The 27216-nt window shown below is 32.4% G+C and overlaps 1 pseudogene; it reads left to right on the forward strand.

Annotated features, from left to right (window-relative positions):
- The first annotated feature begins 1481 nt into the window (after positions 1-1481).
- LOC149537677 (chromatin remodeling protein DDM1-like) overlaps positions 1482-27216 on the forward strand; it is a 177776-nt pseudogene continuing 152041 nt past the window's right edge.

Raw genomic sequence — 27216 nt, forward strand, 5'->3', positions numbered from 1 at the left:
CTTGTATCTACAAAGACTTGAGCACCATTGGTGACATAGGTATGATGTTGGGCCTATTTTGTATATTAAGTGAGATAGGAAAGGAATTTTACTTTGTTTAGATAATTTGTATCTATTTCAAGGTTCCAGGTTTTTGTACTTCTCTATTCTCATCTGCATTCTTGTAGAATTTTTCAAAAATGCCAGTTAAAATTGTCTTATCAAATTGTTCCTTTTATTGTTATGTTTTTAGTATGACAATTTTATTTAATAGGTGTGGTTGCCTATGTGTTTGGGGAAGTACTATAGAAATAGAAGCAATTTTGTGATTCTGAGCATTTAGAGCTCATTTTACTTATCCCAGTTACCCTTTCTTTAATTCTTTCTTTTTTACCTCTATTAGACTACTTCTTTGTTTGCAAAGGAACTAAAGTGTTGATTGTTTTGATTTTGCTAGTATCTAAAATGAAATGTCTCATAGAGCCACACTTTGTTAGGGGCTATACTTGTACGAGTTTTGTTTGTTAGTTTGGGACATCATATTATGCATTGAACAAATCTAGTTTTTTATTTGTTTTATGTTAGTGAAATTTTTATTTGAATTGGTACCAAGATTTGTGAGAGGGTAGGAACATTGATGTTGTACGGTTATACAACCTTGATCATACACTACCCTATTGTTGATGTGGGAGTTTTTGAAGTTTTGGACACAAAAAAATGAGCTTTTTATGTGAGTTTTATATTTGAAAAATTTGCAAAGGTACTAATACATTGTTATTATTTTTCATGCAGTTGTTATTTCTATGACCAAGGAAGGGGTGAAGTTCTCTACCAAGGGTGATATTGGAAGTGCAAATATTATTTGTAGGAAAAATACCTCAGTTGACAAGGTAACCACTTTCTAACTTTCCCACTTGCACACAAAATTGAATGGCTTCAATTGATGACATTTAGTAATTCTTGATGAATAAGTAATATAGAATATATTTTGATTTATTTCCAAATCTACTTTAGGTAAAAAGAAAATGATGCCCAGTTCTAAAATTTGAGGGTCTTGAGTGCACAATTTCTATTTCAGCCCGGTCTACAATATGGCACTATTTCTGAATCATCTAATCTTTCATTTACTTTTGTATGAAACCATTAATATTGTCTTGTTTTAACTTGAGAACTACTCAATTTTTGTGTTTGAAAATTTGACATACATTTTCAATTAGTTGGTAAAATGAATCAGAAATTTATTGGTTGTATTACCAATCTATATCTCATAGAGCTTACTACTTGAATGTATTGGATTTATTGAAAAGATCTTCTAGAGTCTAAATGGGTTTACTACATGCTTGGAAATCTAAAACTACAACTACTTAGGGAAGAAATTAGACAACTCAATTATGTCAGAAAGGTGAAAAGTTGTAATATATGGAGTAATTTGCATCTTTCTAATGTCTTTTAATATCAGAACTTTGAAGCCAAATATATAAGTTATCAAGGTGGATATACAGATGGATATGGTACTTTTGAAGACTTTAGGACATAGATGTACTCTAAAAAGTGTATTTTGTTGGTGTGTTGCTTTCTTTCTCTATCCACATGCCTCAATTTTATATGTAACTAAATATGGTATGCAACCTAAAATTGCGAGTTGCTCAGTGTCTCTCCTAAGTATCAAGGTATTAATGTGGGAAATGAAATCTTCTCTATTTGAATATCAACAGTAGCTTGGTTCATTGGCCTCCTTTAGTGTTAACATCACCAGGATGGATCTAGAAACTTAGAACTTAAATTAGGGACTAATACTCAACTTTTTTTTCCAAAAGAACCAAGAATTGAACCATTTGACTACTTGTCATGCTTTCTTTGCCATGTATTATAACAAAAACTGATCTAGTTTTTATCATTTATAGGGGACCAACAAACTAGCACATTATCATTTGCTTTGGGATGAGAACAAATTTACAGCTGATGGGTTGTAATCATTAACATACAATCTTTGTTACACATATATCCTCTTTCACTAATTCTCTTGATTCTTTTTGTTATGCATAATGCATATCTTGTAGTGTAAATCCCCTTGCATTTAACTCTCTTGATTCATTTTTTTGTGCATGGTGCATATCTGGGATTTTTCCAAGCTAGGTAAGAATATAAAGTCATGAATGAGTAGGTGCTAAACAATGGAGTTTGTTGTTGTACATGGATTTGATGTGTTGTTATGACCACAGGCTCTTCTATCTCTCCTTTTTGCATACACAAATCAATGATAAAGAGAAACCATGAAGCTACACAATGGAAGCTTTTGTTGAGTTGGGGGAATGGAATGGGAATTAAAAGTAATTAAATTTTGATTGGTTGTGTTATAACTTATGCCGCCACCTAGTTTTTCCCTTCATTCATTCATTTATGATTCAAGAGTGGATATATATTTTGCCTTTTGATGTGCCCTTGTGATCTATGTTTTTGCAGTGATCTTTCTCAATGGAGAAGGAAGAAAGGGAAAAAGAAAAGGATGGGTCTTGTATACACTGTGTAGTAGAAGTGGCTTACATACAATACTTTAGTTGCTAGTAGGAGTAGTAGGAGGCTACGTCAATTAGTAGTAGTGGTAGTAGTAGTAATAGTACTAACTATACTAGTCAATAGCTTGCAACCTTTAGAGCTGATTTCTCCACACCAAAATTTGGACTTGTATAATTGAGCAGTCTTAGTTTCAATGTTTATAGCCCTAATCATGAACATTGATCAAAATTGTGTACAAATTTGGCTTGTTAAAAAATGCTTAGTTGCTGATGTAAATAGATTTACTTTTCTCCTTATTTGATTTGTTTCAGCTGATTGAGTTTATTATTTGAAATGAAGTGGGTAGGTTCCTTTTTATATGGCTATAGAGTCCAAAGTGTATGACTCAGAAAATAGATAAATTGAAATAATTCATATTAATTAAATCATCTCACTTCATTCAACAAATCAAAATTGATTCCTTAAATTTAGATCGTGCTACTTCATTATTGCCTAGCAAATGCAAATGATGCATGATATATTATATCCATCACACTGTAGAAATTTGGTCTACCATTTAGAATCTAGGTAGTTCAGCCAATTTTCCCTATCCAAACTGTGATGTGATTCAGAGTAGATGCATACATATGTTGTAGCTATGGCATGTCTAAAGAAATATAATATTACTTAGATTTTTTACAAGTTTGTGAGACTGTCAGGGTTTGGTTTGCCTAATATATCTGAATCTTAGTAAAAGTAAGAAACAACTATATTTTAGTCCAAAAGAAGCCTATTCATTTTGAAAGAAGTTTGGCTTGATGCTAATTTTGGACACTTTAAATATCATGTTTATGAATTTAATCTGCAGCAGTCTCGAAATATTAAGGGCATAGTGATTGCGTAGCTGCATCTAGCTCTCTTTGATTGGTAGGAGTTAAATTACATATGGTAGCAAAGATTCTTATAGGTAGAGTTATTTTGTCATGGTATTTTAATCATAGGGAAATAGGTTTATTAGTATTTTTATCCAATAATTGCTTCTTCTCTTGCTTGTAAGGCATTCCTATTTGAGAAAGTGTACCTCTCCATATTGTGTTGATATTGTAGTGATGAGCTATAAATGACAAGCATTATCTAGTTATTAGGTACATTTGAATACCTAGGGATTTTCACCATTCCATCCCTCTGTTATTAAGAGGGGGACCCTATCTATGATTTTGTTACCTTTTATAGATCTAGTGATTAGTACTCTTTATTATCATTTCGTGATCACTAAGATATGATCACTTTTAGGCTTTGATGTATGAAAGCATGTGATCTTCTCATTTAAGGCCTTTGTTACTTTGCTATGCTAATTTATGCCAAATTTCTTTAAGGTTTGATATTGGTGGGACATAGACCAATGGGATTGGTCAGAAGGAAGAAGAGGAGAAGAGAAGAGTTCAAGTATGCTTCAAATTCAACCAGTTAATTTTATGTTTTTTTTGTTGTTGTACTTGAGATTGACAATAGTTTCCTTTTTAGGTAATTTCAAAGCTTCATTTAATTCTTTGGCTATTTCTCCTCAGAAGATTGAAGGAAGAGGTGGAAAAGATCCTCCCAAAGAAAAAATAAATAATCCTATATGCAAATATGCTGGAACATCAAAAATATATCCAAAAGCATTTAGTCAATAAAACACTTGAGGCCCACCAGCAGAGTAAGGCAGAGAGAGGTAGGGTAATGTGTTCTCTAATTTGGAAGATTTATTTTATAGAGCTCATGCATAAGTTTTGTTCCTTTATTAAATTGTACTATCAACCATTTAGCCAATCTTATTTGTTTGAATAGTAAAAGTTTGGTATGACTTCCTTCATTTGTTTCAGGCACAGGCATCAAAATAAAGCTAAACAATTTGATGATTCAACTGAGAAAGAACTGCAACCATCCTAATATGTTGGAATCATAGTTTGATCAATCAAGTAAGGTTTTAATTATTGATTAAGTGTGGTTATTTTGAAACTAATTACTAGTGGGACATTGATTTAGTGTTATGTCTAACATTGAGCTTTCTCTTTAGTTGATTACCCACCCATGGTTCAGTTGGTTCAGCAGTGTGGCAAATTTGGCTTGTTAGATAGAATTATATTGCATTTGAAAGCTCAAAAACATAAGGTACCAAATAAAAATTTGCATTAGTTAACCTTCAATTTTACTATGCCCTTAAGTTTCTTGTATCTATTTCAAGTAACACATCAATCAAGAGAAGAGTTTGCTTGTTGTTCTCAAGTTCTATGTGCTTCTTCATTTTAGGGCATGCACTTTGCAGTTTCTAGGCATTATTTTTTGATGGTACCAAAATTTTACATTGATTATAGATTTTGATATTTTCTCAATGGATGAAAGTTCTAGACTTGCTAGAATACTATCTTTAAGCATGTGCAGTTTTCTTACAAATTCTTCTTTAATGTCATTTTCAATACAAATCAATGATATTAATGATGTAGAAAGAAAATTTTGTATCTTTTTGTTAAGAACATGAACTGGTGTGCTTGGGATCAATCTCACTGCTACAGATACATGTATCATTTATGACAGTGACAGGGTAAGATATAAGTTTACATCTTATCATATTAGTTTCATTTTGGTATGCATTTTTAATCCATGTTTACAAAGTAGAAAAAATTATTTATTATGCAAGAACTTTTGTTATGAACTTGCATTGAAGTTTTTTTGTATGTATTTATTGTAATTATATCAATATAATAAGTTTGATTATGCAAAATTCTCAAATGGATTTGTAAGCAATGGACTAGTGTTATAGGATTGGACAAGCAAAACCTATACATGTCTACAGGCTTATCACAACTGGTTCTATGGAGGTAAGGATTGTTTGTTCAACTGTTGGAGACTACTGGGCAACTTTGGTTGGTGTAATTCTTATGAAGAGGGGTGTAAAATCTGTAGGTCTATGGTATTCCCAAAGGTCTCTTTTATTATGCCTGTAAATCTGGATTGTGACTTAGGCATATATCATTGGTAAGTTTCTCTTGTAACATCTATGATGTTTGTAATTGAAAAATCTAAAAGAATGGTTAAAATTTCCCAAAGGTCTCTTTTATTATGCAAGTTACTATGAGAGCTGGTAGTGCAAGTTAACACAAGAAAAAAATTGTTTGCGAACATTCAGAGAATAATAAATGCCATAGTTATGAAATGTTAGGATATGTGGTACATTTTGCAAGTCCTTGTTATAAATTGACCTCTAATGAAATAAGGTACTATCCTTGAGAGAAATCTCAAGATTTCTTGAAGCATTGATATGGGAATTATACAATGATCTAGGCAAAGCATCTCAGGTTTCTATATTTTGGGCAAGGGTTGGGGAATAGAGCGACATATGCTACATTGTTCAAAAACATTCAATTTACTTCCCATGATTGGTGGTTGATGACTTTCCAAATATAGGCACATTTTCAATGCAATTGCATCAGTAATCTCCATTCTTTGGCTCTTCTTGTCTCAATAGGCTAATCATTGTTTTGTAAATGTCTCATTCGAATGGTGTGCGTACAAGTGGTGTTTGGTGTTTTCTATGATTTTGTACTATACTATTTTTTTGATTTATTGAAAGAATTGGCATGCTTCTTGATATCTATTTTAATAAAATAAGATGTGACATCCTATCTTCACCACACGTGTACAAGTAGAATATTCACCACAACATGTAGGAGTAGAATATTCACTACTGGACTCTTCATCAGATAAAAGCATGAAACCAATGATGTAATAATTATGTCCAAGATTTATGCTTTTAGATAAATATGGGTCTAATAATAAGATTGAAATGTGCTACTCCTAATGGAGTTTTTGACAAAGAATGAAAAAAGACAATGAAGCACCCAATGAAGGAACTAGCCTCAAGAAAAGGAGCTGACCATAACAAATATCTTTTGAAAAGGAGCAAGAACACCGAATTTGAAGATTGTAGCTGATGTGGGTTCAATGAATGTTGCTAAATTAGATGGGTTGATCAAGAAATATTCAAATGAGATCCCCACTAGTGAAAATGAATTGTATAGAGATCCAAAGCCAAAACCTGTCACTAAGTTACCAATGAAGATTTTCCAAACAAACTAGTTGTTTGATAAACCATCAACTAAGGTTCGAACAGGCATAGAAGCAACTCAGTTGGAGAATACCCAGGTATTGCATGATGAGGTTAAGGATGGTGTGATTAATAAAAATTTTCTTTCTAAGTCCCAACAATGTTCTAGTTTTGTGACTCATGAATTTGAACATCTAGGAGATAGATTGATCAAATTAATGAATTGCGATACAAAGTTTGTAGCTGTGAAAAATTATTTCCTTACTAGCTTAAATAAAATTGGACTTGCAACCAGTGTTACTGGTATTTATCAAAATTCACATACAAGTAGGCTAGGACAGGTTCGGCTATAGATTTTCAATAAATAGGTTCAGATAACAAGAAATTCTCATGGTAAAGAAAATGTTAAATATGCATGGCATGGGGCATCCAATACAAGTATATCATCAATTATACTACATGGTTTTAGCAATAACAAATTAATGAATGGTGGTCCAACATATGGTGTTGGTGTTTATCTTGCTCCTTAAGATTTCTTGTACTTGAGGTATGAAAGATTATGTTCAAAGATGATGTCTTTGGTGGGGATTTATTTTAAATGTTTGAATTCTAAAATATTCTTTCCTTTAATATGCATATTCTTTATTTAAGAAGGAATGTTTGATTGACTAGTATTGCTTATTCTTTACAATGTTCCATTTTCAAACTTGGGCATTAATGGGGAATAGTATGCTGTGTTGTGCCGAGTTATTTTGGGGAATGCTGAGGAAGTTCCTCTTGGCTCTCTTTGAAAGATAATTTTTGAGAAATTTTTTAATTTGATCATATAGTAATTTTGTTTCAAAGGATAACATTTTTGAAAATAATTTTCACTCATTCTTGTTATTCTACAGGATAAGGATTCCCTATCCATTCCAATAGGGAGTGCACATATTTGATGCAAGACAAGCATTTGCAATGATGGCGTTTGCTTTTGTCTCACTCTTTGAGGTTAGCTTGTCAAATTCCAAATTTTAGTCTTCATATTTAATTGTTTTTGTAGTTGCTGGCTACTTTGTTAATTATCCATATGCTACAAAGTGTATTGATTGTTGTGCTTTGAATTGTGCTTTGTATCCATATGCTGCAAAGCATAAATAATAAAGATTTGGTTGCATGTTGTAGTTTCCACTAGCCTAGTGGACATGTATGCAATTTGTGGAAGAATATACATGGCATGTATGTGTGTGTGTGTATGTATGCATGGCTTTTTATGCATGTACATATATAATATCTATATGTATGTATATAGCTCTGTGTGTACATGGATGTATACCATTTTTGATGGAATACCTCAAAGAAATGTGGTTTTATAGCATTCCATAATTGTAGGATATGCATAAATTGGGATATATATGTGGATACATGCATGCACTACAATTATCACATGTACATATATAGAAACCTAATTTTACATGCATGCACTAAAATTTTTTGAAACCTGATTTTATTTGAAAATGAAATTGCTTGAAACCATAAAAAATTTGTGCAAAAACACCATCGATTACACCCTAAGAACACTATAACCCTTGTTGCATTTGAGTAGCACATTTTGTGGCACCTTGCACCTTGATGGCTCTCATGGGCTCCTCTGGCTCTTGAAAATCTACTCTCTTGGATGCCCTTGTAGGTAATATCAATTGGGTTTCCATTTCCCAACAAGTAGATGATGAATTTCATATTTGATTTGTGATTCATAAAGCTTTTTAGATGTTTTATTTGTGATGTGGAAATCAGGTAGATTGGTAGCTAATGCATTTTAGTCTGGATCTACTAAGCTGAAGGGCTGAAAGAAAAAGCTCTCCTTTGGAACTACTGTATGATTTAATGAAAGAAGTATTTTTTGGGTGAATTTTTTATGTTTGATATTATATTCTTACATAGGTACTATTTTCCTTTCCTCTTTTTCTTGTAGGCATATGTAACTCAAGATGATACTCTAATTGGGACCTTCACAGTGAGTGAAAGCATAGCATACTCTGCTCATGTAAGGCACCCTAATAAAATGCCCTGGTAAGAGAAATCAGCACTAGTAGAGTCTACACCTATGGAAATGGGTCTTTAGGAATGTGCCAACACTCCCATAGGAATCTGGCACCTGAGGGGAATCGGTGGTGGAGAAAAGAGAAGAGTGAGCATTGCCTTAGAAATTCTAATGAGGCCAAGGTTGCTATTTCTGGATGAACCAACAAGAAGCTTAGATAGATAAGAATCTTTCTAAATTGGTGGCAAATACTGAATCCATCATCAAGGTTTTTGTTTGTTAGAAGTTTTGTGGATGTTCCTTAGATGATAACATTAGTTCAAATTCATCTGACAAGGAACCTTTCAACCCAACAAAAATTGGTTGAATTGGTTATATTGTGAAGTCTTATATATGTAAGAGGGAGCCATTATTACAAATATAGAAGACGGAGTTGGGTGTAAGGACTAGTGTAATACCACAAGCAATATAACTTCAATTTCAGCAAGATTTCCTTGATCCTTTGGAGTCTCAAATCAATTTGGTTTTCTTTATTAATGCATTGATATGAGTTATTAACCATCTACATTTCTAATTGATGTTTTCCACATTGTGTTAAACTTTTTGCCACACCAATTGCAGAACTAGTGACTTCTTTTAACTATTTACTTGCTACAATAGAATTTAAGAATAAAGGAAATCATTCCATGAGTATGGGGGGCTCGATATTCATGGAATGACCGAAATTGACATGTATTATAAGTTACTTCAACAATGGCCCTTCCTATGAACTTGCTATCTAAAACCTTTCTAATGAGATAATGTGTTATGAGCTCTTCATTAGTGGGATGGAATGTGAATCCAAGAGGCAGTTGTGCATCACCCATATCATGATTGTAACTAAAGTTAAGAGCCTCTATTATTGAATTCTCTTCCCTATCACCCATATTCATTTCATTTTCTATTCATGCTTCACATGGAAGTCTTTTTATATGAGGATTTATTGTCAATCATGTCCATTCACTACCAAAAAATTCATATTCTAAAAATTTGAGATGTTGGAACTTTTGTGGATGTGCAAGCCATCAAAACATACTATAGGGAGGATGACAAACTTATTCTCAACTGTCAGATGCAGGCAAGTCACACAAAATGTAGAATCTTAGCATATGGTTGTTCAAATTTTGTATCTCCTAAATTATTTCCTTTTGGCACATAACTTGATGTGCATAGTTGTCAAGTTTTCTTATTGTATCGGGCATATTAATGAAGAAGCATATTAGTTACTGTCGATGTTTATGATAGTTTGATTAGTTACTATTGATGTTTTTCAAGCATTCTATAAAATAGTTCACATGCCTTGCATATGATTTGACATTTTGTATGCATCCCGCACTCTCTCATTCAGCTGATGATGGATTATGGAGAGTGATCTGAAATGATGATGGCAAAAAATACACAAAATCAAATCCAAAATGAACTTGCATCACAAAAGGATTGTGGAAATTTGATATTGTTAATTTTGCATGCATGTCTACCAGGACAATCACAACTTAAACATAATCACAACTTAAACATATATATTTAAGTTGTGATTGTCTTGGTAGAGATGCATGCAAAATTAACAATATCTGATTTCCACAATCCATTTGTAATGCAATTTTGTTTTGGATTTGATTGTGTGTGTTTTTTAGCATCATTATTTCAGAGCACTCTTCATAATCCATCATCAACCGGATGAGAGAGTGCAGATGCATGCAAAATGTCATATCACATGCAAGACATGTGAACTATTTTATAGAATGCTTGAAAAAAAATTTACACCCAGGCGTTGGTAGTAATTTCTACCTTCATTGGTCAAAATTTCTACCAACGCTTGGGTGTTTTCTACCTTCATTGGTCAAATGTTTCTACCTTAATTCATCAAAATTTCTATCTTCATTGGTCAAAATTTCTACTTTCATTGGTCAAATTTTTCTACCTTCATTGGTCAAAATTTCTACCTTCATTGGTCAAATTTTTTACCTGTATTTGTCAAAATTTCTACCTTTATTGGTCAAATTTTTCTACGTTCATTGGTCAAAATTTTGACCAATTCCTAACAAAACTTGCACCATGGCTCTGGAAGGTTTTTGACCAATGTATTGGTTGAAATTTTGACCAACCAATAAGTTGGTCAAATTTTTGAACTGAAAAATTTTGACCAATGGGTTGGATGAATTTGGTCAAAATTTGGGTTGAAATTTCGACCAATAATGGTCAAAAAATGGCCTCAAATGTACTAGTGTGATCATGCACATAATACTTCCTTTTAGTATCATTCAACTTATCACTAAGGAAAGCAACAGGTTTACCTTCTTGACTCAACTCAACTCCTATTGCATTGCCACTTGCATCACATTCAACTTGAAATACCTTAAATTGAAACTAGGTAAAGACAATACATGTAACTCAATAACCTTTTTATTCAGTCTTGAATCTCTTATCAGCTACATATGTCCACTTAAAAACTTTTTATCTCCTCTCATTGTCTCAGTCATAACATTACAAACAAAATTGAAATTATTTATAAACTTCTTGTAGAAACTTGTCAAACCATGAAATGATCTTACCTCCCTCACATTCTCAAGTGTAGGTCATCCCAAAAAAAAATTAACCTTCTCAAGATCCACTCTCAAACCATAAACTAAAATCATAAATCACAAATACACAATCTCCTTTTGCATAAATGAACACTTTTTCAAGTTAATCATCAACTTCTCCTCTTTCAATCTCTACAATAATTTTTTAACATGCTCAATATGTTCTTTCTTGGTCTTACTATATACCATAATATAATCCAAATAAACAATTAAAAACTTACCCAAAAATCTTGTGAAAACTTAATTCATCAACCTCATGAAGTACTAGGAACATTAGTCAAACCAAAAGGCATTACCAACCATTCATACAAACCAACTTTTATCTTGAAAGTAGTCTTTCATTCATCACCTTCTTTGATTTTTCTCTGATGATAACAACTCTTCAAATCAACCTTGGTAAAGTAATTTTCTCCACTCAAAAATCCATTATGTCATCCATCCTTGGCATAGGAAACCTATACTTCACTATGATTTTGCTAATAGCTCTAGAATCAGTACACATTCTCCATTCTTTATTCTTCTTAGGTGCTAATACAAAAAGTAAAAAACATGTGCTCAAACTTTCTCTGATTAGTCCTTACTACAATAACTCGTGCACCTATCTGTTAAGTTCTTCATCTCTATAGGCATTAATCTATATGGTTCTTCTCTGGAAAACTAGCTCTAGGAATCAGCTCCATACAATTACTTATATTTTTTATTCATAGTAAATCATCAAGTATAAACTCTAAAACAATTTCTTTATATTCATTCAAAAAACTTAAAATTTCTACTAGTACTCAATCAATACTACCATCTTCTCCTATCACTCAATCATCACTATTGTCTATCACTCTATTATGACTAGCATAACTCAGTCTCCTAGGAATCATGGCAAAACATATTTGATTCTTCTTCATTTCCTTGTCATTTTTATTTCCATTGACCATACAAACATAAATAGTAGTAAAATTAACCTCATATGGACTTTAAATTAAAGAAAAAAATACTTGGTTTCTTCCATTCATTTAAAGATAATATTGATTCAATCTTACATCATGTATAGCATATCTATCATATTTCCAAGGTCTAGCCAATAGAATATGAAAATAATCCATAGGCATAAGATCACACAAAAAATTATCAAAGTAATTTCCAATCTTGAAATTTACAACACATTGTTCACTTACCAATAACTTATTCTCATCCTTGATCCATGAAACATGATTGGATTTAGGATACTTTAACCTCTGTAACTACAACTTTGTAACCAACTCCTCTAATGCCAAATTTGTTGAACTTCCATTGTCAATGATGACTTTACAAAAATTTCTAGCTATCTTACATCTAATCTTGAAAAGACTTCTCCTTAGGACATGTTCCTCATCATTTTCCTTATTACAAAATGTTCTTCTCACCATTACATTTTCTCCAACCTTAGTTCCACTTGATGAACCCTCAAGGTCTCCTTGAATCATAACATTTCTACTACCTTGTTCATTCTCACCAAAGTATCTACACTCAAAGGATATATTCCCTTCTTTTCTACATCTAAAACAATTACAATGAAAACCACCTCTAGAATAATAATTACCTCTTCCTTGGTAAGAAGTAGTACCTCCTCGGTAAGAATTACCACCTTTCCATTCGATCTTTCCTTTGTCATCATTTATCCATTCAAATTTTCCCTTATCTTGCATAGAATTGTTAGATCTATCATCTTCTCCATAAGATCTATCTCTATTTGTCTATAATATACCACCTCTACCTCTTTGTCTTTGTTCATGCTTATTTGTCAAGGTCTTCTCATATTTTAAGGCATACTAATATGATTCTTCCATAATTTCTAGTTTCACATAAATTATTTCATCTTGAATTCCATATCTCAATCCATTTAAATACCTTGAAAATTTCCCAAAATCATCATCCACATGTCTGAATCTGATGTCCATTCCTCAGTATCCTCCTTCACAATCATATCCCTTTGTCTCAAATTTTGCATCTTTATCAACAAGATAACTTGGCAATCACTAGGAAGGAACTTCTTCTTCACTTTTTTCACCACTTTTAGCCAAATATTGATCTTCTCCCTTCATCTCCTTTGTCTACCAGTTTACAAATTCTCTCGACATAGTGAGGCATGACCTTTCAACCTAGTGACTATAATTTTCACCTTCCTATTATTAGGAGTGTTTTCAAACTCAAAGAACTTCTCCATATTAGAGATCCAATCCAACACAAAATTGGTGTCCAATTTTTCATCATAAGGAATAAATCCTATAATAGGCTTTGAAAGTTCCTTAGATGACACTCTTAACAATCTTTCCTCATCTTGATATTCCTTGGGTTCTAGATTAGAGTTTTGTTCTATTACTTCATCATCACTCACATCATCAAGATATGGTCCTCTCCTCTAGGATGTCTCCACATCATCTAATCTAATTTTAATTTGTCTCAATGTATCCAATATGTTATTTTCAACATTTTCTCTACCTCAACCCATCTTTATAATTAGGTTTCAACAAGAATGTAACCCTCAACAAGTTATGGGTCAAATTTTTTTCTCTACAACCCTACAACCAAATTAAACTTAGGGTTCTACATGATGTTTTCTCCACAAGGATGAACCTTAAGATCTGATAATGCCTAGTGCAAGGAGGGTATGAATAACTAGGGCCAAAGCACTCCTAACTATCCAAACACTTTGTTGAGTAAACACAATAGAAGAAAACACATAAATAAAAACACCATGGAGAGAGAGAGAGAGAACACAACAATTTATTGATTCATCTTACAAGGTTACAACTAGATACAAAATACAACTTCAAGATCTACAATCTAGTTTCAACTTTACAATTCCAAAAAACATCTTCTCTGACTCTATAATTCCATCCTCCCTTAAACTAAATAAAATACCTCTACTTATACTTGAAAAAAGAACTTATAGAAGATTCTAAAACATTACATAATATAAAGGCTAGCCTTAAAATAGTTTTCACTCATCCCAAGAAAGGATCCAATCATTAAATTCATGATTCAAATTAAATACAAAAGTCAACACACACTAAGAACCAATCACAAAAAACTCGATCAAAGAAGGAACCAAACATCTATTAAAGTTGATGAAAGATCAAACCCATAGCTCTCAAGAATCACCTACATGAAAACAACTGTCATAAAAAGAGAGAAGCAAAAGGCTATGAAGGATGCAATTTACAGATTCATAGATGAGACATTCTTTATGACCAAAAAGAAAGATTACTATTATAAAAAATGAAGTGGTTAATAATTACAAAGAGAGATCATCCTTATAAAAGAGATTGAAACCCTAAAAATGTCTAACCTAGGTTGCATCATAATAATTAATAAAATAACTAATTATTATATGCCTAATGCTTTACTTAATAAAACTAGGGTTAATTAGAAAATATCTAATTACTCTAACACCCCCCCTTATGATAAACTTAGGGAGTAGCTAAAAACCTAGAAACTACTACAGAAAGTAGATTTGGGTCCTAACAAACAAATCTTGATGAGGTACTCAAGAAAAAAAAAAATCTTTGTAAAGAGCATAAATAGAGAAAACCACATGGGAAAGACCCTACTCCAAAATGAGGTCAAAATAATCTTGAAATAACTAGTGAAGGAATGAAGAAGCCTCTAAACTAGGGAAAGCTCAAAAGATAGGAACACAAGATGATCATAAAGAACATCATTAAAAGATGTATAAGCTACAAAGCTCAATCAAAAGTAACTACCCATCTGAAGAACCTCCACTAAAATAGAACTTGACTAGGTAGAGAAGACTATAATCTACATCAAATTAGGAGGCACACAAAGGAAAACAAATAAACTTGAAGATATAGATGGAATGAAGTAGCAAAACCTAAAGAGATAATAAATTGAATATGAAAGGCTACAATTGAAGTAGAAACAAAAAGAAGAGTTTCTATATGGTAAATGATCCATCTCACTGAAATGCATAGGTAACTAGCAACTGCATTTTCCTAATACATAGGAACAAGAAACTAAATATGTAACTCACTCCATCAAACAAAGGAAGCATGAGAAACAACATAAGAACCTCCTAATGTAGATAAGGGTGAGGTGATAGGAAAATGGAAAAGTGAGACAAAAGAACTACAAGTTGAGGAACCATGCTCAAGATGTACTAAAGAGGACATATGTGTCTACTGAGGTGATCAATCTCGGACATGTCATATGGCTAATATCATAGAAGGGAAGCTCACTAGAAAAAGGAAGATGGAAAAAAAAGGTATAACATTAACCCCCATGGCACTTTAATCATGAGTAGTGGATGTAAAAAAATGAACATAGATGAATCTTAAAAATACAATAATCTACATGAGTGTCCTTAGATGACACTGCTTGAATCATAAGGAAAAACAAGGCAAAACAACTCAAACAAAAATATTGATGCAGTATTGTACTTTATCTTAGTGCATTTGCAAGAATGCATACAAATGATGTCTAAATAGACTAGAAGAGACATAATACTAATAAAATAAATATTACAACTATCTCTAAATAATTTGAAGAAATAAAACTAATCCTTGGACCTGAAACAACCAAGATATTGACTAAAATGCAAAAATGCAAACGACTAAAAGAATGTGCCTGGGGCAAAATTTAAAAAGCAACCAATATTACTAGAAAGCAATTGGAAAGACCTTTCCAATGATATAAAGAATTTCCTAATCAAGGATTAGATTCTCAAGATATGTCTCTCAAAGTGAAAAACAAAATTGAGGACTAACATTGACAAAAGAAAAATCTATTAAAACAACATAAAAAATAAAAGCTAATTGTACCACAATGACAAGCTCAAAACAAACTTCTTAGTGATTTCTTATTTTTGGAAAATAGAGTTTGTAAGCTTGAGAGATGAGAAAAAATGTAAAGGTAGGTCTAAAAAGATCCTAAGGAGGTGACACAAGTGTTGATGTAATGCTAACATCAACAAGTACTTTAAAAATGTTTGATCATTGAAAATAAGATAGAGATGTGAAAATACTGTCACTAATAAAAGAGTTAGTTTCAGAGTAAAATTTGGTAGCCAAAATAAACTCCATGTTTGAAAATATTCCATGAAAGAATCTTGCCTAGATGCATTAAAAAAAATCACTAGTACTAAAAATCACATTCAAGTCAAGTACCTTAGATAGAGGAAATAAAATGTGAGTGCCATCAATATTTTCTTAATCACTAGGCATGTGAGGGTGCCTTGGACCATGTGGTAGGATATCTCTGTGATGGCATCAACTTTAAGCCACACCTTTATCATTGCCAAAGTCATTGGCCCAATGAATCTTATGGGAAAAGAGCAGCCATGCAGAGGTTTCTGGTTTAAAGAACATACACATTGAAGGGAGTATGAGCCTCTAATGAAATGTCACCAATGCCCTATCTGCATAAAAGTCGCTCCCATGTACATAAAAAATTGTCAATAAATAAGTAACAGAGCCACTAAATGTGGCAAAAGAGTTTGATGTGGCAGTGCAAGACTGGTGGTCAAAGCACCCATCTAAATAAAACATGTAACTCTTCCAAAATCATAAGAAGAGCTAGGTGAGCCAAGGAAATAGCTGCTAAAATTGGTGGAGGTTCCAATTGAGCCACTTGGGTGGCATTGGGACACATGCAACATGAAGCACATGTAAAATCAATGACTCTGCATAAAGAATTGTATAAGCCAAACCCACCTCCCTCAGCTCTTTCATATGTTGCTAGGATCATTTGAGCACAAAATTGTTGAATCCACAACAAATATCCCTATCTCCAATTGCCAAAAATAGCAAAAATTTCTTCATGAACATCACCTGAGTTAATGAAATATTCATATCCTTCGTTTGGAGCTGCTCATTCTTCTTGGTGCTCCTAATGGGGTTTATGAACTACCTAAGGGTCCACAAATCACATAACACCTAGGGAGCTCTGCACACCATCTTGCTATATGAAAAAATATCAAAAAAATTCCTCCAATAAGAAAGTGTGCATGCTTTAAGATAGGGACCACAAATTCATTGAAGGATCTCAATATAGGAGGTGTGGTGTTATGGTAAAACTTGGACATTGTAAAAAACTACACTAATGTGAAGCCCAAGAAGAAAGTTTGGCCAGAGAAGGATGCATTTTGTGTGCACTAAGGAGGCCCCATCTATGACCAAAATCCATGTATCAACAAGGCATGGGTCTCAAAAGGATTGGGCCAATATCCTAAAAAAAGATAAATGTGCATACCCATACACATGCTCAGAATGCATGGGTAATGAATAGGTACCTTGCATGCGCACTAAGTATAGAGAAAGTCCCTATTTCAAAAATATCAATGTCATCATTTTTCACAAAATTTCCATGCTCTTTCTCTTCCAAATCATATGTGCATTAGAAAAAAATCTTTTTTAATAAATATAATTAAAAAAATCATTGCCTTGAAAATCATGCCCAAGTCAAAATAGCCTAGATGCAAAAAAAATTTTCCTCACATTTCAACAACATCCAAACTAGATGAATTTTCTATGGAAATGGGGGTTTCCAAGTGCTCTAGGATCAAGGGTGATGTTTTTATTTGCTCAAAGTGTGGTTAAAATAAGTGACCCCCCAAATCCAATAAAAAATGCTAAAAGCTCAAATTAGTAAATTGATGCCAAATCACTCAAGAATGGAATAGGGGCATGTAGATATAGGGCTCTAATACCATCATGAAGTTGACAAAAGATCAACCCCACAAATCCAAAGAATCACTTGCATGCAAACACTTGTCACAGAAAGACAGAAGTAAAATGCTATGGATGCTAGAATTGCCAGATCCATAAATAAGACATTCTTGATGAGAGAAAAGAAAGATTTCTATTATCAAAAATGAATTATTTAATAATTACAAATAGAGATCCTCCTTATAAAGGAGATAAAAACCCTAAATAGGTCTAGCCTAGGTTGCATCATAATAATTAATTAAAAGAAATAATTATTAAAAGCTTAAAGTTTATCTTAAGAAAACTAAAGTTAATTAGAAAATATCTAATTACTCTAACAACATCAGAAAATATCATGTTCACTTGGTACATGAAGGAATAGTTGGTCAACACTAGATAGCTCACCCAACACTGCATGTACTTGGCTAACACTGCAAACTTGGTGAAAAAAATGACATAATGAACAAAAGAGAAGGATTGCAAGGCAAGCCAAGATGCTCTTGCATCAAATCTGATGGCCTAAATTTTCATGAAAACTTAAAAATTTTGATTACTTGTGAAAATCAGGAAGAAATATGATTTTATGACTAGGGTTTCCTAAGTTGTCATAATTTTTCAAGAAAAAATCCTAACTTCTTTTACTCACACCTTATGGTTTGCAAGGTCATTTAGGTGTTGGTTTGCAAATAATATAAAGGGGATATTATAAAACTTTGGTTATATGTATAAATATTTATATTCCTAAGTTTTTTTATTTTTTTTCATGTTCTATAAGGTTGTAATCCTAAGTGTTTTAAGTCACGAATTCGCAAAACCCTTTTGATCTTTAGGTCTCTCCATTATGGTTTCTAACTATTTTGAGGGTACCAATGTTGTGAAGTAGTTAGTCATGAGGTTCATGCTACATCACAAGCAACAAGGCTAGTAGTTAAGTTAAGGTCACAAAGTGGAGAAAAGCTTTGGATTGTGAGGTCTCCACTTAAGATTTGCATAATGATTTTAAGTTGCAAAGTCGTAAGTATAACCATAGTGATTAGAATCATGTTTATTACTACATCTCTTATGGTCAAAGATGAAGTAATTTGAGAGTGAAGAAGTGGAGATAACTAGTGGTTGCAACATCGCAAGGTTAAGTTGTGAGTTAGAGTTTGTGGATGCAAAACCACAAAAGGGATAATAGTTAGCTCTAAATTTAGCTTTAGAATCATGGCACATGTTAAAAATGACATGGTTTTGATCATTGAAAAGATGTGAAACATCTAAGGTAAGGATTTAATAACATCACCAATATGAAAGATGTTAAGCTCTAAACCATGGAGACTTGGAAATGTATCTAAAAGAAAAGTTTCTCTACTTCATGAGGATAAAAGGTGAATAAATATAGCAAGTTACAATGAAGAGATAAGTAGTTCTCATAGCTTCATGAGCTTCAACTCATTGAAGGTTTTAAACATGAGATGTGGTGATAAAGGCTAAGTAACCATTCATGATTATAATTTTTTGGGTCAGTATAGTTAGTAAGATGGTTAGCTAAATAGTTGCAAAGCTATGAAATGATTATGATAACTAAATTGTCTACTTAATGAGTTATTGCAAGTAGTTTAAATTTGAGTTGTGATGGAGAAATAAGGTTTGATTTGATAGTTAATACCACATCTCCATAGTATTTTAATTGGTTTGATGTCACATAGAAGTCTATGAAGCATGTTTCATAGGTTTGCATTGTGAACATGACTATGTGATGATGAAATAGAGATAAATGAATAATGTGATATCTCAAGGTAAAGTTGGCAATTAAATGAATAAGTGGTGAAAAAAAAAAAAGGTTATTGTAACCATGTTTTCTTCATCATGGTCAAGATTAATGAAGGTCATGGAGCCACCAAGATGTGGAGAATAGGGGTTAGTTTCCACATAGCAACCTTATGTTTTGGAGGCAAAAGAATAGAAGATAAAGTGCATTTCCAAGATGGCATTGAGTGATGAGTTGGAAGTAAGAAAAAGTAAAATTTGAATGTAAGGAAGCTTCTAAAGTACTGAAAGGATTTTGTGCATGCTATTTTAATTTTACTAGTGCCACACTCTGATTTATAGAAAGGAGCTAAAAGGTAAAGAGAACAAGACTTTTTTCACTAGTTGTAGAGTGTTTGAAATTACAGAGAAAAAATTACTTTCAAAGAAAATCTTTGTAACACTGTGAAAAGTTAAAACAATGGCACAAAAGAAGGGAGAATTGATTGCACAGGTTAAAATTGAAGAAGCTTCATCTAGTTCTTCAAAGGCCAAAAGTCCTAGACCTTTTGCTACTGAGTGGTTACATTTCTTGCTAGGTTCATCAAATCTTTAATCTACAGATGACCATGCTTTCAGAGATCCTTATAGTTTCTGTAGAGACGCAGAGGTGTGAGACATAATTGGGAATGAATACTTTTGGTTCTTTAATAACAAAAAATTAAGTAAGGTGCCTATATCAAACCCTTGGAAGAGAAATTTGGGAAAATTTATTATTCCTAAGGTTTTTGTTGATGTTTTTTTGTTGAAGGCATTGATCAAAGCATACAATCATGTTAGTCACCAATTCCATAAAAGGGACAAAAGTATACTCTACATGTTGAATAAGGAGACTTTGATTGAGGCCTTTGATTTAGGGGAACCTATGTCATTTCCTATTGGCTAAGAAACATTTAATGATTATTTAAAAAAGAATAATGATTTCTACAATGAGAGGGCCATGTTGAGACATATTCCAAAATCAAAGAAGGAACAAGGAGACATACCAAAGAAAGTGGAAGATTGCATGCCTCTAGGGCATTTCCAAAGATATCTTCAGAATATAGTCTTTAGTTTCAACAAGATCTTAGGTTTGGATTGGACTATGGATGCTTCTCATGGAATTTACCTCATGGCATTGAATATTCAAGATGTACATACCAAGATTGGGTATGACTTTGTCACCCACACAGAAAATCACATTCATGATGAGATTGTTTACGCTTAGCAAGGAAAATTGGAAAATTTCAAATTTCATCATTATTCTCTATTAATGCATTGGATTTTGTGTAATAATGTAGGATATGTTGATCCAAGTTTCATTGAGAGCACAAAATAATTTGGAGAGAATCGTGCTATACAACAATGGACTAGGGTATGACAAAGGTTCTACCCTTACTCAAGTTTAATTTCCTATTACAATGATTTTATTTACCCTATATTAAATATGTTGGGGGTTATAGTAGAAAGGGTTCCTAGAGATGTTAGGAAATTTCTTAAACCTTCTAAATGATTTGATGATGAAAATCAATTAAAGCATGATTGGGGAAGTATTTTCTATTAGAAAATTGCACAATCATTAGGCTTTTTTGGTGCCCTCAGCCATTGCATATCCTTCTTAGATTTGATCCAAAAAGGTTAGGAATTGTTGAATTCTTTTGAAAGTTGATATCTACAAATAGGGAGTATTTGGGACATAATGTCAAGAAGGGGACATTCTTGTGTAGATGTTCTAAGCGTGGGGATTTTGGAATTGATAGAATGAAATTGAAAGGACTAATTCTTTTCTTAGGAATTATAAATTGTCAACTACTCCTACAAGAATAGATGACCCTTTTCATGTTGTTAGGAATACTTTGAGGCAAATAAGGATATAACCTACCATTGAAAAAGAATATTGGGAAGAGGATGTCATTGTAGATTTTCTAGATGAAAATATATGTAGAGATAGGATAAAGTGGAGAGAGGTAATGGGTTTTGAAGAAGAAATTAAGAGAATTGACCCATCTTTTAAGGGGTTCTATCATGAAGAAGGAAATTGGTCTAGATTTGATAAGTGGATTAAATTTTTGATGAAATTATAGCCTAAGTTCCTGAAGAAATAAAGAACAGAATGGATCCTAAGTCTCTTGATCCTGACATTATATTAGAAGTGCATGATGATGAGAAGAAGCCTAGAACCTCAAAATTTTATTAGGGAGGTAGGAGGAAACATAAAATGATTGAGATTCCTCAAAAGAAAAGGGAGAAATCCTTAGAGGTTATGCCAAGGTGTACTCAATACTTCAATCATGCAAGGTGATGATTTATGATGGAATAGCCAAATGTGAATGAGAAGAACGAAAAGAAACTAGAGCTGGAGGCTAGGATGTTAGTGTTAGAAATATAAGAGGAGTAACTGAGAGGGGAGGAGTGAATTATTTACTACTAAAATGAAACCCAGATCCCTTAGATGTCAGTATAAATTATAATCTAAAAATTGAATACTGATGATGCTCAGTAAACATATATAAAATATTGTAACTCGGTAAATGCTAAATGAACTTAGTAATCTATCAACTTTGCAGATCTTAAGATATTGTCAATGATTACTTAATATTAATTTCAAGCATGAAAGAAATAACATGAACACATATGACACCAAGATTTAATGTGGAAAACCAATTTGGAAAAAACCACCAATTGTAACTAGTTACTATTTTTCACTCTTCTGAAGTGAACCTTATTAGGAGCCAACCATGTTAAAGGTTACAAAACACACTATTAGGTGTGACCTTTCTAAAGGATTTAATTACCCTATTAGGAGTGGCCTTGTTAGAGTTCTTTGAAACAATTCAATAGAAGTAAAACCTTGTTAGAGTATTTACAAATGGCTATTAAACCAACTCTATTAAGAGATTTAGATAACTGCTACAATGGTTAGAGTAACAATGAAATGACCTGATTGAGATGCAACTAAATTTCAGATTATATATATCTATTTTGGCTTGTACTAAATCCTTCTTGATTGAATATAGTTTTTCTACTCCTCAGGATATTCTACTTATCCTTCAAATTCCCTTCCTCTTTTTATCTCTTGCAATTCATTTATTACAACTTGCCCACTTTGAAATCACAACTTGACCTTTTAGTTATACCTTTCATATTGTCAAGTCAACTAAAATACAATTTACAATAAATAATATTCATCACCATAGTTGGATAGAACACATAGATAAAATAATTAAGCTACATATTCCAAAATAAGAAAGCCCTTCATTAACTAACAAAGCTCGATAAAAACTAACTTGGAATTGATTTTTTGTGTTAACCAATAGAAGCTTAATTAACACTATGAACTTGTGAAAATCCTTTGGTAATTGAGTGAGCTCAGTCAACATTGATTCCATCAACTTTCCTTCATTAACTAAGTGATCTTTTTTAACACTCTTTTACTGCATGAATTCCTTTGATGCTTGAGTGAACTTAGTAGAAATTGTCTTCTACATAGGAATGCTTGATAGACATGGAAAACTATCTTCACCACCAGAGTGAGCTTTGAATGCACTAACAGACAATTGATATGATATTTGTGTAACATCAAAGGTAACACACAATTAATCAATTGTATCAAATAGATAGATGATAGGATCATACAAGTTAGAAAATTTATGAAAGATGACAACTTCATAAAATAGAAGAGTTTAAGAGATTCCTTTTCAAAATAAAACAAAATTAATTGTCATTGAAATTAAATCTAGGTGACTCCAACGAAAAGGTAGCAAAGATGGTCAAAAGGATAAAGGAGTATGATCTTGAGAGTGAAAAATTAACTGTAGAGAAGGCAAGAGAAATAATAGAGAGAAGTGTCATGATCATCTTTCTATGATGGGAAATCAGTTCTTCATTCTTGCTTGACCAAATAAGAAGACATGAGAAGACAATTTCTTTTGAGGATATAAATAAACATAGAGAATTGAGAGGGTCTAGTTACAACATTGACGCTCAAACTATGGAAATATGGAGCTTAGCTCCAGAAAACAAAAATCCAACCCTCATGGAAGTTAAAGATTCCCCTAGTGGGAATGTAATTTTTTGGAATGCTCACTCTACATCTAGTGATCAAATTTATGGATTTTTGACTTCAACATAATTATTGGAAAATAATAGAATTGATGTGTTACAAGAGAAACTATACACAATTTTTGAGAGATATGTGGATACAAGGAAGCAGTATGAGGAGGAAATGAAAAGGACATATGTTTTAGAATAAAGAAATCTCCAATTGGAAAATGAGTTGAAAACAAAAATATTGGTAGGCCTGCTATTGAGGTTGAAGACAAAGGTGTGTAGACATATGATGATGCATTAAGGAAAGGTGATATAGTAGGCCAACCTATGGTCATTGATGAGGAAAAGCTAGAATCAAGCAAAGAGAAATAAATTAGAATAATACAAAATTTACTAACTCATAATATAGACTGTTTGAAAAACTCCTCACAAGATGTACATAGTAGCTACATTATTTTGTAGGGAGCCAAATATCAGTGTTCTGATGCAATTTCATTGTTATCTCCTTTATTCACAACATGGGGTCCATATACATAATTTTTTTGAAAATATTATACCCATGTTGACACAAAAGGAGTTACCCATTGCAGTAATTATCCTTATTCAAAAATTGATTCCTAAAGTTGAAGAATTAAATGGTTTCTTCTTAGGGAAATTGCATCCAATCTAGAATAAAATGAAAATACTTTCTATAGGGACTCCCATATTTGTTCCCAACATTATAGAAGAAAATGGAAATGTGGAGGAGTGGTAGGAATAGTCATCTTATTTTGATGTCATTCTAATGAATGTGAGATTTGTTGCATGTTTTAACAATGAGGCATATTTCACAATAGTTTACAATATGATTGATTTGTTGTATAAAATAGAATCAAAGATGGGAAAGGTCACTACAGAAGTGAAGGCCATAACATATGTGAAATGGATTAAGTACCTTGACAAAATGAATACAATTAGACATCCCACTTGGCTAGATATTCATACTGATATTACCATCTAAGAGGTCATAGCTAGTATAAAGGTCTTACCCATCCAGAGATAGTGATTGAGTAGTTATAAATCATAGTTGAATGGCAAAAAAGACAAAATAGAGAAAAGAGAATAATTATAATAGGTTGTTAAAATTGTATACATATTCATCTTACAAACACATGCAAAAAAAAAACTCAGACTATACCCAAGGAGCAATGGCCACTTGCCATTTTTGGAACTACTTCCTATCTTTTATCCAAGTAAAAATAAGTTTTTACAAGAGAAACTATCTAAAGTATTTGTTTTAAGGCCCCACCCTAACTTGGCATAGCATAGATATTTACTTGCATCTTGATTTTCGAGACTTTGATATTTTTATAGTCATTCAACACTTAGATGGATAGTGGCTTGTTTTATCTATTGATTTTGATATTACAATATTATTATGCATCTATGATATGATCTATGAAACCTAATATTGTGTATCAAATGGTCGAACACATATGGATGCAAATTTATGACATGATAGAACTAGATTATAATGTGATGTAAAATTTTAAATTGATTATGATGATTTATGATGTGTAGATAAATGTTAAATTGATTATGGTGATTTAAGATATGTAGATAAATTTTAATTTGATTACGATGATTTCTGATATGCAAATAAATGTTAAATGGATTATGGTGATTTATGATATGCAGATAAATGTTAATTTGATTATGATGATTTATGATATGTAGGTTTTGATATAACAAATCAAATGATATATTTGTAATAATTAGGAAAGGTAATTTAATTGAAACATGTTAATATGGATTATGTAACATTTGAAATTGTATGCATTTATGCTATATATTTTATATGATGCCCTTGGACTAATGATACTTGAGTTTAATGTGTAGGAAGTGGAACAATGGTAATTTTTGGAAATAAATGTAAGACCCCTTCCTTAGTACCATATTATAAACCCTAAATAACACGAATATGGTTAGAGCTAGGAAGTGTAAGGGGGTGAGATATCATGCCTCTGTCTCTCATGCAAGATATGTGAATTATAGGTTGTTACCATACACCTTATGATAGAATGATGATAAATAGGTTCTAGCATTTAGGTATGTCATGATTGACATCCTTCTTATTAATATTGGACCTAAAATCTTATTTAGATTGATATACATTGTAGTCATTATCATCATAAGTTTGTATTAAAAATTTTATAAGGTTGGTAAGCTAAGATCCTATGGAATAAAGACTCAAGATTTTATAACTTAGAAACTATGTCGATGGGTTCATTGTGTGTTATGTTCTAATAGGATAGTTTTTTAGGTGGTCATTATGAAAAGATGAATTAACACCTGCCCTTGTGACTAGTAATAATAATTATAGATAGAAATGGTTATCAATTTAGATAAAGGCCTACTTGGTAGAGCTCAACATGATGTAAATATAATAAGTCAATTATTGTACAAGTAGTATTAGATGGATATGTTATAGTGAATGACAATTAAGATGAGGATATAATATATTGACTAACAAACATAATTGGTTTACCTAATGACTGATTGTGACCCTATGCAAACATCCTCATGCCCTGACATTAGTGATTTTGGAGACATATGTCTTATCATGTAATGTCTCATAATGAGAACAAGATAGTGTTAGTAATCAAACTATATTTAACTGAATCAAGTATACTAGTTGTGATGATTATATTTTGGTGGTTTTGATCTAAGGTATGTAATTGAAACTAATTTTGTCTAGGGTTTTGGTCATGGTGGCATTTTACCCTTAAACTAATTACCTTGTTAATGATTAAATAAACCCACTTGGTAAGGGGTAGGATGGGTCATTATCAAAAGGAAATTCGGATTTAGACTTGAATATGGTTTTGAAGGGTCAATAGGTAGTCCCACAGTGTCTTTTATGTGAATATAAACTATCCAAATGATAGTATAACATGTTAGGGACCTAATTTTTACCATGATAGTGACTAGATAGCCTAGGGGAACCCTTTACCAATGCTTCTTCAACCAATTCGAAAATTTGACTTATGATATGGTTTTAACCTTTCCTCAACATTTGGTCAAGGTCCTATGTTTAGAAGGGACAATAGTGTAAGAGTAATTGGGCTTCATGTTTCGCCAAAAATGGAGATAGTGGGGTTGGAGGTCTTCTTAATGGATTTGGACAAACTAGTGGGTGTTCACCCACTCTCTAAGTTTGGAGACAATTAGGGTTTGGAGAGGAAGCTAAGGAGATAGGGAGCTCTTCAACAACTTTCATTACCATTAGCTTGTACAAAGTTTGGTGCCGATTCCATGATCCTAATTGCACTTGCTCATTGTGTAGAATACTTGTTCATATTGTGAATGGAAGTATGTAATGTGTGTGGTGTGGTAATTATTGATACATGTAAATATTGTGATGAATTTCTCTTTCATTTAATATTGATTTTGTGTATGAAATGGTTAGGGGTGTGAAGGCTTCACTCACCTTGGGAAGGGAATAGATGCCTTGGG

Source organism: Cupressus sempervirens, chromosome 9 (genome assembly GCF_028749045.1).
Source record: "Cupressus sempervirens isolate cs-2001-9-10 chromosome 9, ASM2874904v1, whole genome shotgun sequence".
Lineage (NCBI taxonomy): Eukaryota > Viridiplantae > Streptophyta > Pinopsida > Cupressales > Cupressaceae > Cupressus > Cupressus sempervirens.